Source organism: Solanum lycopersicum, chromosome 3 (genome assembly GCF_036512215.1).
Source record: "Solanum lycopersicum chromosome 3, SLM_r2.1".
Lineage (NCBI taxonomy): Eukaryota > Viridiplantae > Streptophyta > Magnoliopsida > Solanales > Solanaceae > Solanum > Solanum lycopersicum.
The window spans coordinates 17,572,410-17,590,576 of NC_090802.1; positions in this window are offsets into that span (position 1 = coordinate 17,572,410).

Genomic DNA, 18,167 nt, shown 5'->3' on the forward strand with positions numbered 1-18,167 from the left:
ATTTATTCACAATTACATAATCACATCATTCATGCAAGCATACAATTAAGCATATAGAAGGTTTACAATACTACTAACACATATCATTCGCTATTAAGAGTTTACTACGAATAGCATGAAATAACCATAACCTACCTCCACCGAAGAATTGCGATCAACAAGCTATCTTCTCAAAATCCTTGCTATCCTCTTCGTTTCTCTCTCTCTCTACTCGTTCTCTTTCTTTTTCTGTCTCTCTTCGTTCTTTCTATTTTTCTTATTCAAACCCTCTTTCTTTTACCCTAATTAGTATATAATTAAGAATAAAAGATGGCAATAATACCCCACTAATTAACTTAGGGTTACCTCTTTTAACCCCCAAGAATTTGAGTTATTAATATAAACCCACGAAATCTATAATTAAGGAAAGAATAGTCCCAAAACGTCCCTTAAAACATGTAAGGAAATCCGATTCTGCCTGGGATTTGCGCAACCTGTGACGGGCCATCGTGCCTGCGACGGTCCGTCCTGCAGGTCGTCGCAAGGTTCAGAGACCCAATATTTCCACCAAGGGTCTGTGACGGTCCGTCCTGCCATTCCGTCACAAAGTTCAGAGAGTCGATTTTCAGTACCCAATTTCAGATTTTCTAAGTGTTTTGAAACGAGACCCTGCGACGGTCCGTCGTGCCCATGACGTTCCGTCGTGGGGTCCGTCGCTTCTGCCAGTTTTTCCAGAATTGAAGTCTGTTGCTCAAAACGACTAAATGGGTCGTTACATTAGATACCAATTTACCCATCGTTCGTCCCTGAACGATCAAAAGAAGGAAAACAAGGGCGAAAAAGAGTACCTGAATCTGTAAACAGATGTGGGTATTTTTCTCGCATATCCGCCTCCTTCTCCGAAGTGGCTTCTTCAACCGGTCGATTCTTCCATTGCACCTTGATGGATGCAATCTCTCTTGACCTCAACTTGCGAACTTCTCTATCTAAAATAGCAACAGGCTCCTCCTCATAAGACAAGTTCTCATCAAGCAAAACTGAATCCCAACGGATAATGTAGTTTCCATCCCCGTGGTATCTTTTTAACATCGACACATGGAATACCGGATGTACTCCGGACAGCCCTAGGGGCAAGGCTAACTCATAAGCCACCTCCCCTACTCGCTTGAGTACTTCAAATGGTCCAATGTACCTTGGACTTAGTTTACCCCTTTTTCCAAACCGCATCACCCCTTTCATGGGTGAAACTTTCAACAAGACTTGTTCACCTTCCATGAACTCTAAGTCTCTAACCTTTTGATCTGCATATTCTTTTTGTCTACTTTGCGCCGCTAGAAGCTTTTCTTGAATAGACTTCATTTTTTCCATAGAATCCCTCAAAAGGTCAGTACCCCAAGGCCTAACCTCAAATGCATCAAACCAACCAATGGGAGACCTACATCTCCTACCATACAATGCTTCGAATGGAGCCATATCAATACTTGCGTGATAGCTATTATTGTATGAAAACTCCGCTAAGGGTAGGAAGCTATCCCAATGACCACCAAACTCTATCACACACGCACGAAGCATATCCTCCAACACTTGAATCGTCCTTTCAGACTGACCATCGGTCTGAGGATGGAACGCAGTACTAAGGTCCAACCTAGTACCCAATTCCGCATGCAATGTTTTTCAAAACTTAGAAGTAAACTATGTACCTCTATCTGATATGATGGATAGTGAAACCCCATGCAATCGCACCACTTCCGAGATGTAAAGTTTGGCTAACTTTTCTGCATTGTAAGTCACCTTGACCGGAATGAAATGAGCAGATTTAGTTAACCTATCAACAATCACCCAAATAGAATCAAACTTTCCCAATGTCTTGGGAAGACCAACCACGAAGTCCATTGCAATCCTCTCCCATTTCCATTCCGGAATGGGCATTATCTGAAGTGTTCCTCCGGGCCTTTGGTGTTCATACTTTACTTGTTGATAGTTTGGACACTTAGCAATAAAGTCAACAATATCACGCTTCATTCTACTCCACTAAAAGTGTTGTTTTAGGTCACGATACATCTTGGTTGCACCCGGATGTATAGAATACCTTGAACTATGAGCCTCTGTCAGAATAGTGTTGATCAAATCATCGACGCGGGGTACACATACCCTTCCCTTGATTCTCAAAACACCTTCCTCATCGATTTGTGCTTCCTTAGCCTCCCCTCGCAATACTTTATCTTGAATTCTTCTTAGTTTCTCATCATCAAACTGTTTTCCCTTAATTTTGTCAAGAAAAGAAGATCTTGACTCCACACAAGCCAACAATCCTCCCTTCTCATTTACTTCTAATCTCATAAGGTCGTTAGCCAGAATATGAACTTCTCTAGCTAATGGGCGTCTAGAAGCTTGCAAGTGAGCTAGACTTCCCATGCTTCCCGCCTTTCTACTTAAAGCATCCGCTACAACATTCGCCTTCCCCGGATGATACAAAATAGTGATGTCGTGGTCCTTCAGTAGTTCCATCCATCTCCTCTGTCTCAAGTTCAAATCTTTCTGAGTAAAGACATACTGTAGGCTACGATGATCCGTATAGACCTCACACTTAACCCTATATAAATAGTGTCTCCATTGCTTTAATGCAAACACTACCGCAGCCAATTCCAAATCATGAGTTGGATAGTTACGTTCATGCACTTTTAATTGTCTTGAAGCATAAGCAATCACATTCTTCTCTTGCATTAGCACTGCACCCAAACCCGAATAGGATGCATCACAATAGACAATGAAATTCTTACCTTCCACTGGCAAGGTGAGAATTGGTGCAGTAGTCAACAGAGTCTTGAGATTCTGAAAGCTTTCCTCACACTCATCCGACCATACAAATGGAACATTTTTCTTAGTCAAGTTCGTCAGTTGGGAAGCAATAGAAGAGAATCCCTTGACAAATCGGCGGTAGTAGCTAGCTAACCCAACAAAGCTCCTTATTTCTGACACATTAGTAGGTCTTACCCAATTCTTCACTGTGTCAATCTTAGAAGGATCCACCATCACTCCATCCTTAGAAACCACGTGCCCCAAGAACGACACTGCATCTAGCCAAAACTCACACTTAGAGAACTTGGCATAAAGCTTTTTCTCCCTCAACATTTCCAATACCATTCTCAAATGCTCTTCATGTTCCTTCTTGCTCTTTAAGTATACTAGTATATCATCAATAAATACGATCACGAAGAGGTCCAAATATGGCTTAAAAATCCCATTCATCAAGCTCATGAACGCAGCAGGGGCATTCGTTAGACCAAAAGACATCACTACAAATTCGTAATGCCCATACCTCGTTCGAAAAGCAGTCTTTGGCACATCCGTTGCCCGTATTTTCAATTGATGATAACCGGATCTCAAATCAATCTTAGAGAAGACACAAGCACCTTGTAACTGATCGAACAAGTCATCAATGCGGGGAAGAGGATACTTGTTCTTTATGGTTACCTTGTTTAGTTGTCTGTAGTCTATACACATTCGAAAACTCCCATCCTTCTTCTTTACAAACAAAACCGGAGCACCCCAAGGAGATGCACTTGGTCTAATAAAGCCTTTGTTCAATAACTCTTGAAGTTGTGCCTTTAACTCTCTTAACTCCGCGGGAGCCATTCTATAAAGGGGTATAGAAATGGGGCGTGTGCCCGGTTCGAGATCAATACAGAAGTCAATATCCCTATCCGGTGGCATACCAGGAAGATCTGCAGGGAACACATCCAGAAACTCACGAACTACTGAAACCGACTCAATCGAAGGTACTTGGGTAGTGTCATCCTTGAGTTGTGCCAAGAAAGCTAAACACCCTTTACTAATCATTTTCTTAGCACGAAGAAAGGAGACGATGCGGACCGGATTGGAAGTGTAGTCACCTTCCCACACTAACGGGTCTGTCCTAGGCTTGGCTAACGTCACCGTTTTAGCATTACAATCCAAGATTGCAAATTGCAGAGAAAGCCAAGTCATACCCAGAATCACATCAAAATCATCCATTTCTAAGATAACCAAATCTACATAAGTGTTGCTCCCCACAAAGTTTACCAAACAAGACCTATATACCTTTTCAACTACCACAGACTCACCCACCGGAGTAGAAACACGAATAGGCATATCAAGAAATTCACAAAGTAAATTTAGACCATTAGCAAATGAGGAAGATACATAAGAAAACGTGGATCCAGGATCAAACAATACGGAAGCCATGCAATCACAAACCAGAAGATTACCTGTGATGACAGCATCAGATGCCTCCGCTTCAGACCGCCCAGGGAAAGCGTAACAATGGGCCCTATCGTTCGTTTGTTCGTTGCCCCTACCATGTTGTGATGTGGTGGCCCCAGTTTGCCCATTACCTCGGCCGTTTTGGTGACCACCATTTCCTCGACCACCACGTCCTCCAGAATAACGGCCTCTGCCATGACCACCTCTACCTCTAACATTTGGAGGTCTGTAACTCTGTTTTGGACAATATCTCTTAATATGTCCAGTCTCCCCACATCCATAGCACTCTCTGGGTTCATGCATAGGTCTCTCAGAGAAGTGTTGACCGGTCGGAGGTGGACCCCCAACTACAGTCTGTAGTGAAGACTGAATTGGTCGGACTGAGTAACTTCCCAAACCCTGTCCTCTAGTGTAAGTACCATTAAACTCACCTCCCCTTTGAAACCTTTTTGATGTCGATGTCGTAGTGAAGTCGTCGTAGTGAAGTCGTCTGGCTTCACTCCTTCCACTTCTATCACAAAGTCTACCACCTCTTGGAAGGATTTTGCCGTTGCCGCTATCTGTAAGGCCGAAATCCGCAATTCTGACCTCAACCCGTTCACAAACCGGCGAATTCGCTCTTGGGGACTGAAACATAATTGAGTGGCATATCTGGATAGTGCGCGAAACCTAGCCTCGTAAGCATTTACCGACATCCTACCTTGCTCTAGGCTCAAGAACTCATCCCTTTTCCTATCCCTCAAAGTTCGGGGGATATACTTCTCCATAAACAAGCTAGAGAATGAGGCCCAAGTCATAGGTGGTGCCTCTGTTGGTTGACACTCAATATGTGACCGCCACCACATTTTGGCGTTCCCTTGAAACTGATAATTCACAAACTCAACACCAAACCGTTCTACTATACCCATCTTGTGTAGTAGCTCATGACAGTCAACCAGAAAATCGTAAGCATCCTCAGATTCCGCACCCTTGAAGACTGGAGGTTTCAATTTCAAGAACTTACTGAAAAGTTCATGCTGATCATTTGTCATTATAGGCCCAGTAGTCAGACGTGGAAACGTGCCTATTTCCAATGGAACATCCATGCGGGGAGCCATAGTAGCCGCATGTTGTACCTCCGGAGCCTGAGGTGCTGGTGCAGAAAACACTGGGGGTGTCTGGCCCTGATCAGACAACCCGCTAAGATAAGCCAGAACCTGATTGATCATCTCTTGGATAGGTTGGGCTGGCATTTCCTCATTTTGCACTTGTTCAGTTTCCCCATCCTCCCCTTCTCTTATTACCTCCTCAGTCGGTGGAGGAGTCACTGCCCTAGTATCAGATGGGCTAGGTGCTCGTCCTCTTCCCCTAGAGGACGTCCTCCCACGACCTCTACCACGGCCCCTTGCTGCTGTTCTTCCTCGAGCTACAGCCCCAGTGGCTGGCTCAGACGCTTGTTGTCTTGCCGATGTTGGTGTTGGCATAGTCGTTGCTCTAGTTCTAACCATCTGCGAAAGAGAGTGGAGATGGTCAGATACCAATTCGTATCGTCTAGATACCAATTGGACTCAAGTAGTAGCACGAAAGAAAGAATGAAAGAGTGAAATTTTCCTAAAGTCTTATAGCCTCTCAAGGAAAAGTAAAGGCGTCCCCCTACCGTTCCTTAAGACTCTACTAGACCTGTTCTTGTGTGATGAGACCAACGAACCTAATGCTCTGATACCAAGTTTGTCACGACCCAAATCCGGGCCGCGACTGGCACCCACACTTACCCTCCTATGTGAGCGAACCAACCAATCTAAACCTTAACATTTCAATGTAATAACAACAGAAAATAATGCGGAAGACTTAAACTCATTAATAAAAACCAATTCAATAACTATCAATATTCAACATCTATTATTCCCAAAACCTGGAAGTCATCATCACAAGAACATCTACTTTAAACTACTAATTCTAAGAGTTTCTAAAAGCTAAAAATACATAAGAAGCTAGTCCATGCCGGAGGTTCAAGGCATCAAGACATGAAGGAGAAGATCCAGTCCAAGCTAGAAGCGTTAGCTCACCCTGAAGATCCGGTGTGACGAAGACTGGCTTGAGTTACTGTTGAGTCGAAGGTGACGGCACGTTTGCTGCACTCCACAAATAACAAGAAGAAAACATAAAGGTAGGGGTCAGTACAAAACACGGGTACTGAGTAGATATCATCGGCCAACTCAAAATAGAAAACAGTATGTATTAGGCAATATCATAAAATCAACTAATATCCTTAGCATGCAGCATTTATAGTTACCATAACCCTTGGTTACAACACCAAGCACATCAATGAGGACTCACACCTCCTCATCATACTCATTTGGGAATTTAGTTCATTAGATTGGATATATTATCATATTTCAAGATTCATTATCTTTATTCCCCTCGTGTCGGTACGTGACACTCCGCTCCTTAATATACTATCCTGGTGTCGGAACATGACACTCCGATCCATATTCTATCCTGGTACCGGAACGTGGCACCCGATCCATATTCTATCCTGGTGTCGGAACGTGACACTCCGATCCTCATATACTATCCTGGTACCGGAACGTGGCACCCAATCCATATTCTATCCTGGTGTCGGAACGTGACACCCGATCCATATATTCTATCCTGGTACCGGAACGTGGCACCCGATCCATATTCTATCCTGGTGTCGGAACGTGACACCCGATCCATATTCTATCCTGGTGTCGGAACGTGACACCCGATCCATATTCTATCCTGGTACCAGAACGTGGCACCCGATCCATATTCTATCCTGGTGTCGGAACGTGACACCCGATCCATATTCTATCCTGGTGTCGGAACGTGACACCCGATCCATATTCTATTCTGGTACCGGAACGTGGCACCCGATCCCCTAATCTCACCACTTTCGTTCATCAAGCCTTCTTTTATACCAAGGCATCATCATTAACAAGTAGATTAGGGTTTCTTTTCAAGATTTGGGATTCAATAGCTTCATCATGCTTATTTATTCACAATTACATAATCACATCATTCATGCAAGCATACAATTAAGCATATAGAAGGTTTACAATACTACTAACACATATCATTCGCTATTAAGAGTTTACTACGAATGGCATGAAATAACCATAACCTACCTCCACCGAAGAATTGCGATCAACAAGCTATCTTCTCAAAATCCTTGCTATCCTCTTTGTTTCTCTCTCTCTCTACTCGTTCTCTTTCTTTTTCTGTCTCTCTTCGTTCTTTCTATTTTTCTTATTCAAACCCTCTTTCTTTTACCCTAATTAGTATATAATTAAGAATAAAATATGGCAATAATACCCCACTAATTAACTTAGGGTTACCTCTTTTAACCCCCAAGAATTTGAGTTATTAATATAAACCCACGAAATCTATAATTAAGGAAAGAATAGTCCCAAAACGTCCCTTAAAACATGTAAGGAAATCCGATTCTGCCTGGGATTTGCGCAACCTGTGACGGGCCGTCGTGCCTGCAACGGTCCGTCCTGCAGGTCGTCGCAAGGTTCAGAGACCCAATATTTCCACCAAGGGTCTGTGACGGTCCGTCCTGCCATTTCGTCACAAAGTTCAGAGAGTCGATTTTCAGTACCCAATTTCAGATTTTCTAAGTGTTTTGAAACTAGACCCTGCGACGGTCCGTCGTGCCCATGACGTTCCGTCGTGGGGTCCGTCGCTTCTGCCAGTTTTTCCAGAATTGAAGTCTGTTGCTCAAAACGACTAAACGGGTCGTTACAGCTTGTCTATTGCAGTCCTCTTCAATGAAGAGGCCTCAGCAGATTGGTAAGTGCAGAGATGGTTTGTATTTCTTGTGCTCGAAGTGTTTGATGCATAGCAGGTCTGAAAATGCTAATACCTCTTGTTTTTCCTTTTCCAATTCTGTGACAGAAGCTTCTACATTTGCTTCTCATTCATGTATCTTACATTCTTCTGTAACTGACTCATTTTCAAACAATGATAATAAACAGATTGTATCAAATTCAGTCTTACTTCCCAAGGATGAAGATTTACTGTGGCATAACAGGCTTGGCCATGTACCTCTTTCAAAGATGAGATCTATAAGTTCAATACCTATAACTTTTAAATCCAAACAACCATTTTTTTGTCCAGTTTGTCCTATGGCCAGGCAAACCAGATTACCTTTTCCTAAAAGCGCAACACAATCCACCAAACTGTTTGAGATTCTTCAAGTAGATCTTTGCGGACCGTATCACACTGCCACACATAATAATTACAAGTATTTTCTTACCATGGTGGATGATTATAGTAGATCCACATGGACAAATCTTTTGAGTAGTAAAAGTAATGTCTTTCAAGTAATCCAAGCTTTCATTTCTATGATTGAAAACCAATTTAACACATCATTAAAGACCATCAGATCAGACAATGATTCAGAGTTTATAAATAATGAGACCACTTTATATTTTCAATCCAAAGGCATCATTCACCAAAGATCTTGTCCATATACACCACAACAAAATGGTATAGTCGAAAGGAAACACAAATATCTCTTAGAGACAGCTAAAGCCTTGATGTTTCAATCTCATTTGCCTCATAAATACTGGGGAGAATGTATCCTAATATCCACTCATATAATAAACAGATTACCTTCTAATCAATTACATGGGAAATGTCCTTTTGAAATACTTTACAAAAGAAAACCTCAATATTCATCATTGAAAAGCTTTGGATGTCTTTGCTATCCCACAACACCAATAGTTCATAGGATAAATTTGAACCTAGAACAACACCTCACATCTTTGTAGGATATCCATTTGGAATAAAAGGTTACAAAGTGCTAAGCTTAGCCACTAAGAAAATCTGTGTTTCTAGAGATGTGGTATTTTATGAAACTATCTTTCCATTTGTATCTTCACCAAAAGGTGTTTTTTTTTATTCCACTTGTAAACCATCACATGTTGTTCCTTCTGGTCTTCTTAATCATGATCTTGGTTATGATGACACAAATGTATATGTGCCTTATTCTAATGATAATGAAGGTATAAGTGCTACAGAGACTAGATCACCACCTCATACTACCCCACAATCTGATGTTGATGATCCCAGAATTCAATCTAACATACCTACTAGAAAATCGAGCAGAAATCATAAAGCACCTACATATCTAAATGATTATCACTGCCTAACCAATATACCTAAACAACACATTCTTTCACTGTCTTTACATGCCTTGTTTACCAACAAACATCATATCACCTCTGATGCTCTTTATCCTGATAGTCAAATTTTGTTACAAAATGTATGCCATGATGGTGAGCCACTAGCCTATGAAGAAGCAGCTATTAATCCTGCTTGGCAAGCAACCATGACTCAAGAATTTGAGGCATTACATGCAAATCATACTTGGGATTTATCACCACTGGCTGTGGGTAAGAAACCTATAGGTTGCAAGTGGGTGTACAAGGTAAAACATAAGGCAGATGGAAGCATTGAGAAATTCAAAGCACGGTTAGTTGTCAAAGGTTACACTCAAAAGACAAGAATTGATTATGTGGAAACTTTCTCACCAGTAGTAAAGATGACAACAGTGAGATCCTTGATTGACATTGCAGTAAAAAGAGGTTGGGATATCTCTCAACTAGATGTCAATAATGCCTTCCTTCATGGAGACTTACATGAGGAGGTCTACATGGAAGTACCTCCTTGTTTGATGATTGATACACCAAGTCTTGTTTGCAAGCTGAATAAATCTCTTTATGGCCTTAAACAAGCAAGTAGACAGTGGTATGAAAAATTGGCTGCTGCTTTATATTCTAGGGGTTACAGTCATTCAGTCAATGATTACTCCTTATTCTACAAGAAGTCCAATAATTCAGTTTTATTTGTAGCAGTATATGTGGATGATGTTATCCTTACAGGCACAGATTCTGCAGAAATAGATTCACTGAAGAGATTCCTGCATGATCAATTCAAAATCAAAGATTTAGGAAGGTTGCATTATTTTTTAGGCCTTGAGGTTTTATACAAACAGGATGGAGTTCTAATTTCACAGAGGAAATTTGCGTTAGATCTTTTGAAAGAGTTTGATTGCTTGCATTGACCAAGTTCTTCTTCTCCTCTTGATCCAACGTTGAAGTTAAAGGCTAAGGAAGGACCTGTTCTATTAGATCCTACATTTTATAGAAAATTGGTGGGGAAATTAAACTTTCTCACTAACACAAGGTTGGATATATCCTATGTTGTACAACACCTAAGCCAATTCCTACAAGATCCTAGAGAACCTCACTTACATGCAGCATTCCATCTGATCAGATACATAAAAAAAGATCCCACACTTGGGATTTTTATGTCCAACAGTCATGACTGCACAGTAAGAGCTTTTTGTGACTCCGATTGGGCAGCATGTCTAGATTCTAGAAGATCAGTTTCAGGGTATATTGTGTTGCTGGGGAACACTCCAATTAGCTGGAAATCCAAGAAACAAGAAGTTGTGTCATTATCTTCAGCTGAAGCAGAATACAGGGCTTGGAGAAAGGTTGTTGGTGAATTGGTGTGGTTGAATAGACTTTTTGAAGAACTTGCAGTGCCAACTTCCACACCTTATGCAGTGTTTTGTGACAGCCAGTCAACTCTTCATATAGCCAGGAATCCAGTATTCCACCAGCGAACCAAACATATTGAAGTAGATTGTCACTTCATAAGGAACAAGCTACATGATGGACTCATGACTCTACATCATGTTACCACTTCAGATCAGCTTGCAGACGTATTAACCAAAGCATTAACAGGGATTAAACATTCAACTATTCTCAACAAGTTGGATGTAAGAAGTACACTTCCAACTTGAGGGGGGATGTTAAGATAAATAATATTCAAATTATAACAAACTGCTGCTGAGTCAGCTTAGTTAGTTAAATCGATTGTATAACTTGTTAGTTAGTTACATAACCAACTAGTGGAAGTGTTAATTAGTTTTCTGTTTTGCGTTTCTGCATTAGTTTAGTTTTGTATATAAAGACCTTCATCTTCAATAATGAAAAGTTAAGCTTTCATACTCAAAACACATGTTCATATTATACTCCAATGGAGTTTGTATCAATGGTGGAATTGTAGATTTAACACTCTTAACTATACATTTACAATGTTACGAAATTCATGTTTAACATATTGATTTGTTTAGGTTATGCAAGAATTTTATATTCATGCATGTAACTAGTACATTTATTCTTGCATAACTTAAACATTAATCAGTGTATTTTACATTGATTTGCAAGAGAAAAACATTACATCGAATCTTAGAATCAAGCAACTCATATAAGCACTATATTGATCACCTCGATCCATAGCAACAATATAATGTGAGAAACCCAGCCTTTCATTAATTTAATTTGTAGATGCCTTGTTCCTATAATAAAAGGTTAGAGGCTCTTTCCATAGGGTAATGACACTTATTTTATAATGTTAAATTCACAATAGAACCAGTCATTCAAATTGTAGCTAACATCAACAATCAGTTGAAGCAATTCTAACAATATAAGTTTGCTTTACTATGTGAAGCTAAAAATAAGTCATAAAATACTACTCATATCCATTTTTAACTTCAAATTTGCAATGCACGTATTCACACATAATAGACAGCCACCAGTGAATTGTGTGTTAACTAGAAAACGCTAAGATCAAAGCCTCGATCTATAAAGGGTGAGCACAGGTGATTCAAAACAGCATGTCTTGTGTTGGTTATTTTGAGCATTTTAATATTTATTTACTATTAGCCATTCTGTCACAATCAACACGAAATAGAGAACATGGGAATCATGGCATTTCATTGCTGCAATGGCATGCACTTGTGCCTAATTACTTAATGGTCAATTAATGACCATAGGTATTATGCACTTTGCTTTCTGCTGAACGTTGTAGTGAACGTTAGAATAGTCAAAGTGTAACACTTGGTGCATTTGTTGCTCACGTTATATTTTACTCTTAATTCATCCATTATATCTTGTAACATATATAATTCCTAAGGTCATTTATCTTCACTATTTACTACACCATTTATCTTCCTATCCATTGCTAGGAAGACTTCTTGTAGTATGAATAATGATGGTCTTCATTTGGTTTGGTAAAATAAATCACAAGAAAATATAGAGTGTATAAAGTTTGTCTAAAAGAGAGTTCTTATTAGTTGAAGGGAGGTGTTTCTTTTGTGGAGCTTTGAACTCAACTCTTGTCCAGAGTTGTTGAGTTATATAATTTTGTGAAGGCTTTTGTATCCTGGAGGGGACAAGTTAAAGAGGAATACTGCTGGACCGAGGAAAACGTTTGCTGCAGTGGGCTTGAATAGAGAGAGATATCCGCGCCTCAGCTTGAATAAATATTATTTCTTCATTTCATTTTCAGTTGTAATCTTGTAGTTTTTTGTTATCTTGTAAGTTTTCACTAACAATTTTAAGGAGAATCAAGATGACTACTATTGAAAAAACCGCGGATGTCAAGATGAGAGACCTTAACAAGCCATTTCGGTTCAATGATGGCCATTTTAAAAGATGAAACGATAAAGTACTTTCAATGTTCCTTATGTGTTAACTGAGAAAATCCTAATAAAGAAGACACCACCTCTATAAATGATGATGAAACTATTTCTCATCTCGAGAAAGTGGAAAAGTATGATGTTGATTCCTATAAGTATCGGTATTATCTTCTTAATTGTCTATCTGATAATTTTTATGATAAAACTAAATCTAGTGCAAAGAAAATTTGAAAAGCATTACAGAATAAGTATGATACCGGAGAGGCTGGAGCAAAAAAATATGCAGCTAGTAGATTTTTTCATTTTCAAATGGTGGACAACAAATTACTGGTAGATCAAGCTCAAGACTTCATAATGATTGTTGGAGAGCTTAGGTCCGAAGAGATTAAAATTGGAGATAACCTTCTTGGAAGGAATTTCAAAAAACTATGCTCCACAAACAAAAGGAAACCTCTCTTGAAACCTTGATAATGAAAATCCGCATGGAAGAAGAAACAAGGGACCAAGATGCACTTTTACAAATAGAAGAGAACAATATCACAACGAAGGTAAATTTAATTACTTCGAATAATGTTACTCCTGAAACTCACAAAAACTTCTTTAAAGTCTAAGAATAAAAAATTTAAGAAAAATAATGGTAGATCTCCCAAGAAAAATAATGGTGAAAATAACCAAGCACAAATTCAACAAGTTCAAGAAAGGGGACTATGCTTTGTTTGTGGCAAGAGTGGGCATATTGCTCGATTTTGCAGATTCTGAAAACGTGGTCCTAACCCTCAGGAAAATGTTACCGAATAACCTTTTGTGGCGGTGATTACCGACATAAACATGGTTGAGAATGTTGATGGATGGTGGGCTGATTCTGGTGCAAACCGTCATTTCTGTTATGACAAAAACTGATTTAAAAAATATACACATTTTGAGGAGCCAAAACCATCATGCTTGGTGATGCCCATACTATTCAAGTGCTTGAAAAGGGAGATGTCGAATTGTGTTTTACTTCTGGAAAGGTATTAACTTTAAAAGATGTATACTCCTTCTATAGAAAAAATTTAATGTCTAGTTTTCTTTTTAATAAAACGGGCTTTAAACAGATTATTGAATCTGATCAATATGTAATAGTGAAGAATGATATTTTTGTGGGGAAGGGTATGCATGTGATGGGATGTTTAAGTTAAATGTTGAGATGAATAAAACTTCTACTTCTGTTTATATGCTTTCTTCAACCAATTTTTGGCACGCTCGTTTGTGTCATATTAATAATCGTTACGTTGAAAGCATGAGTAGTTTATGATTAATCCCATTGATATCGGATGTTCTCATTCATAAAATGTTATTATAGAAATTTAATACTAAAAATAAGATTTATTCATTTATTTTGTGATTGATTACTAATATGATAGACAACATCATATATTATTTGGGACAACAATATCCAGTAGATATAAAAGAAATGTACCATAGGTAATATACTTTTAATTCAATCATGGCAAAATTTAAAACATTAATTAGCTTTAAATTGACGTATATATAAATAATAAAAAAAATGTGCATCTTTTCATCTTCAACGACAACAACAATGAATAGAATATTCATTTTTTGTTCAAATCAAAGAAATAAAATAAAAGAAAATAGAATAATATTAATTGGAATCAAAATAATACAACAATGAATTTTCAAAATGTTTTGAAATCATTTAAACTTTTATACTACTATGACTCTATCTTCCGGAATCTCCAAGATAATTATGCTTCCTTCTTTATTTTGTTGAACTTATACCAAATAATGTGATGAATATTTGAAGAATATATCTATGATCTTCATCAAAGTGAAGGTCATATTGTGACATCATCTTTTCTATGTCTTCTTTTTATTATGTAATGATTGATCAATAAAAAGACGAAGAAAAGAAAATTAAAAACCTATACTACTAAAAAGAAAAAATAAAAAAATTAAAATGAACATTCAACATCTCTATAGATGATAGATATTTATAGATTGTTTAAGCCATAAAATAATACCCAAGTACCCCCTCAACCTATGTTCGAAATCTCAGAGACACACTTATACTATACTAAGGTCCTATTACCCCCCTGAACTTATTTTATTAATAATTTATTACCCCTTTTCGACCTACGTGACACTATCTTGTGGGCCCAAAGATGGTTGACTTTTTTTTCAAACTAGTGCCACGTAGGCTAAAAAGGGGTTGAAAATTACTTATAAAATAAGTTCAGGGGGGTAATAGGACCTTAGTATAGTATAAATGTGTCTCTGAAATTTCGGGCATAGGTTGAGGGGGTACTTGTGCATTATCCCAGAAAGAAATTGAAAAGACATGCTATTTAAGTGGTTGGAGACTTTTTTGTTAACTCATTATATATAATTACAATAATAAATATGCTTGAATTTTTTAATTAATAAACAAATTATTTTATGAAAAGAAAAAAGAAAAAAATATCAAAAAAGAGAGAAACAAGAAAAAAAAAAAGGAATGGAGGCCATAGAGAGGTGCCATATCACCTCCTCTATGGTCCTTATATATATATATATATATATATATATATATATATATATATATTCAAACTATTGTTATGTATGCTTTTAATATTTGCATTTATCCAAGATCTCTTGTTGTATAGTCCATGAATCTTGTATTTATCCTTAATTTATATTCATCATAAAGATATGCTAACTAGTTGTGTATTTTATTTATAGGAAGAACAACTTTCTATTAGTTTGTTTTGTTTTTACAGTTTTTTTCTTCTTCAGAATTTTGTATCATTTATCAATTTGTATTCAAACCAATATGTATGCTTTTAATATTTTTGTATTTATTTAAAATCTCACGTTGCATATTTTATGAATTTTGTATTTGTTTCTAATTTATATTCATTCCAATGGTATACTAACTAGTTATGTATTTTATTTAAGAATGATGACAACAAATATTTATTTATTGCTTATCAGTTTTATTTTCACTTTTCTATCATATTATTTTTGTATTTTATATATCATTATACAAAATACAATATAAAAACTAGAATGAATACAAATACAAATAATATACCTATTGGAATAAATACGACTTAGAAAATGAAATATAATTTTGAAGAGAAAAATAAATACACAACAAAAAAAAAAATCATGAATACAAATATGTTTATATTAAATAACTATAGATTTATTTGACATACATATTAGAATGAATACGAACTAATAAATAAATACAAGTTTCATTATACAAAATAAAACATGAAAACTAGAGGGAATACAAACATAAATGATATACATATTGAAATGAATACGATTTAAGAAAAAATACAAAATTCTGGTAAATAAAATAAATACTTTGTTATGTCAAATATCATATATCCGATATGATTTAAGAAAGGATACAAAATTCTGGTAAATAAATAAATACACTGTGACAAAAGTATGTCAAATAACATACAAAATTATAGGTGTTTAAATTTGTAAAAAAAATAAATTAAAAATTAATAAATAAAATTCTAAGGTATTATCATAAAGTTTCATCACAATAACTAGTTTTAAAAGATGAGGACGAATAATGGCCTTTAGGAAGAAGGAAGAGACCACCTATTTTAGGTCTCATAATCTTTTGCAAGGAAAGTAATGAAGATTTTTGGAAACTTAATCTAATTTGACATACCACCCCCACCCCCCTCTTTGATTTTCTATAGTTTCTTATTTCTTAATTATATTATGTTAAGTTAAATAAAGAAAAAAATTACATAAATCAGCCATGATAAATTTTTTGAATAAATTAGAAATTAAGTCACAATTACTAACATAATTAGACAAAATAACAATAGTTCAAAATATTTATTTAAAATGACAGAATGACTATATGTTTATAAAATAATATGTATTCATATTTTAGTATAATGTAGTATTTTAAATTAATTTTATTATGAAAAGAGTCATTATTGGACTAAAATACACACCAGTAACCGTTTTAAACTAGAAAAAAAATAAAATAATACAATTTATCTTTTTTAATTGTCATTCGCCTTTCTTCCCCATATCTCACCTTTTAAGTTTAGATTCTTTCAAGGTGTTAAATTGTTGCTCACCAAGAAATTCTTTATTGTTAAACTAACACTATTTATTAATTCAAGCAAATTTCTCGATTGGCAAGGTAATTTCCATCATTCGAAATTATTTTTTTGATTTGATGTTTAAAGCACCGATTATACACGTTACTGATTTTCAATTGAATTTTTTAATTTTCATATAATTTTGTTTAAATATTCATCATATATTTATAATTTTCAATTCTTTTTGTGATTCTCTTTAATTTTTCAGATTTTGTAGATTATAGATATTCATATATATGTTTATTTATATTTGATGTTGAATACATTTTAATTTTGAACATTTTTCTAATATGATGTTGAATAAATTTATAGCATTATAAAAATACAATATAAAAATTAGAATGAATACAAATACAAATAATATATCTATTAGAATGAATACGATTTATGAAAGGAAACATAATTTTGAAAAGAAAAATAAAATACACAATAAGAAAAATAAAATAAATACAAATATGTTTCTTAAATAACTATATATTCATTTGACATACCTATTGGAATGAATACGAACTAATAAAGAAATACTAGTTCAATTATAAAAATTTAAGAAAGGATACAAAATTCTGATAAATAAAATAAATACATTGTGAGAAAAGTATGTCAAATAACATATAAAAATACAACATGAAAACTAGAATGAATACAAATACAAATAACATACATATTGAGATGCATACGATTTAAGAAATGATACAAAATTCTGATAAATAAAATAATACATTGTGAGAAAAGTATGTCAAATAACATATAAAACTATAAGTGTTCAAATTTGTAAAATTTTAAAAAATCAAAAGGTATTAAAATCATAAAGTTTCATAAAAATAATAATTATTTTTGAATGACAAGGACAAATAATAGCCTTTAGGAAGGAAGAGACCACCTATTTTAGATCTGATAATCATTTGTAAGGAAAGTAATAAAGATTTTCATCAACTTAATCTAATTTGAAATATTTTTACCCTTGATTTTTTCTCTGGTTTGTTATTTCTTAATTATATTATGTTAAATTAAATAAAGAAAAAAATATATAAATCAACTCATAACAAACTAAAATATTGTCATTTTTACTAAATATTGAAAGTATTACTAGGGGATCCTATGAAATATCAAAATATTGTTGTTTTAAAAAATTTCTCAAATATTGTCATTTTTAATAAATATTAAAAGTATTGCTAAGGGATCATATTAAATGTCATAATATTGTTGTTTTGAAAAATTTTGCCTAAATTTTTTCCAATATTATCCAACTTTACATATTCTCCTCAAAATATACTTGACACAAAAATACATCATCTCTTCTAATGTGACGCCAATCAGATTATTCT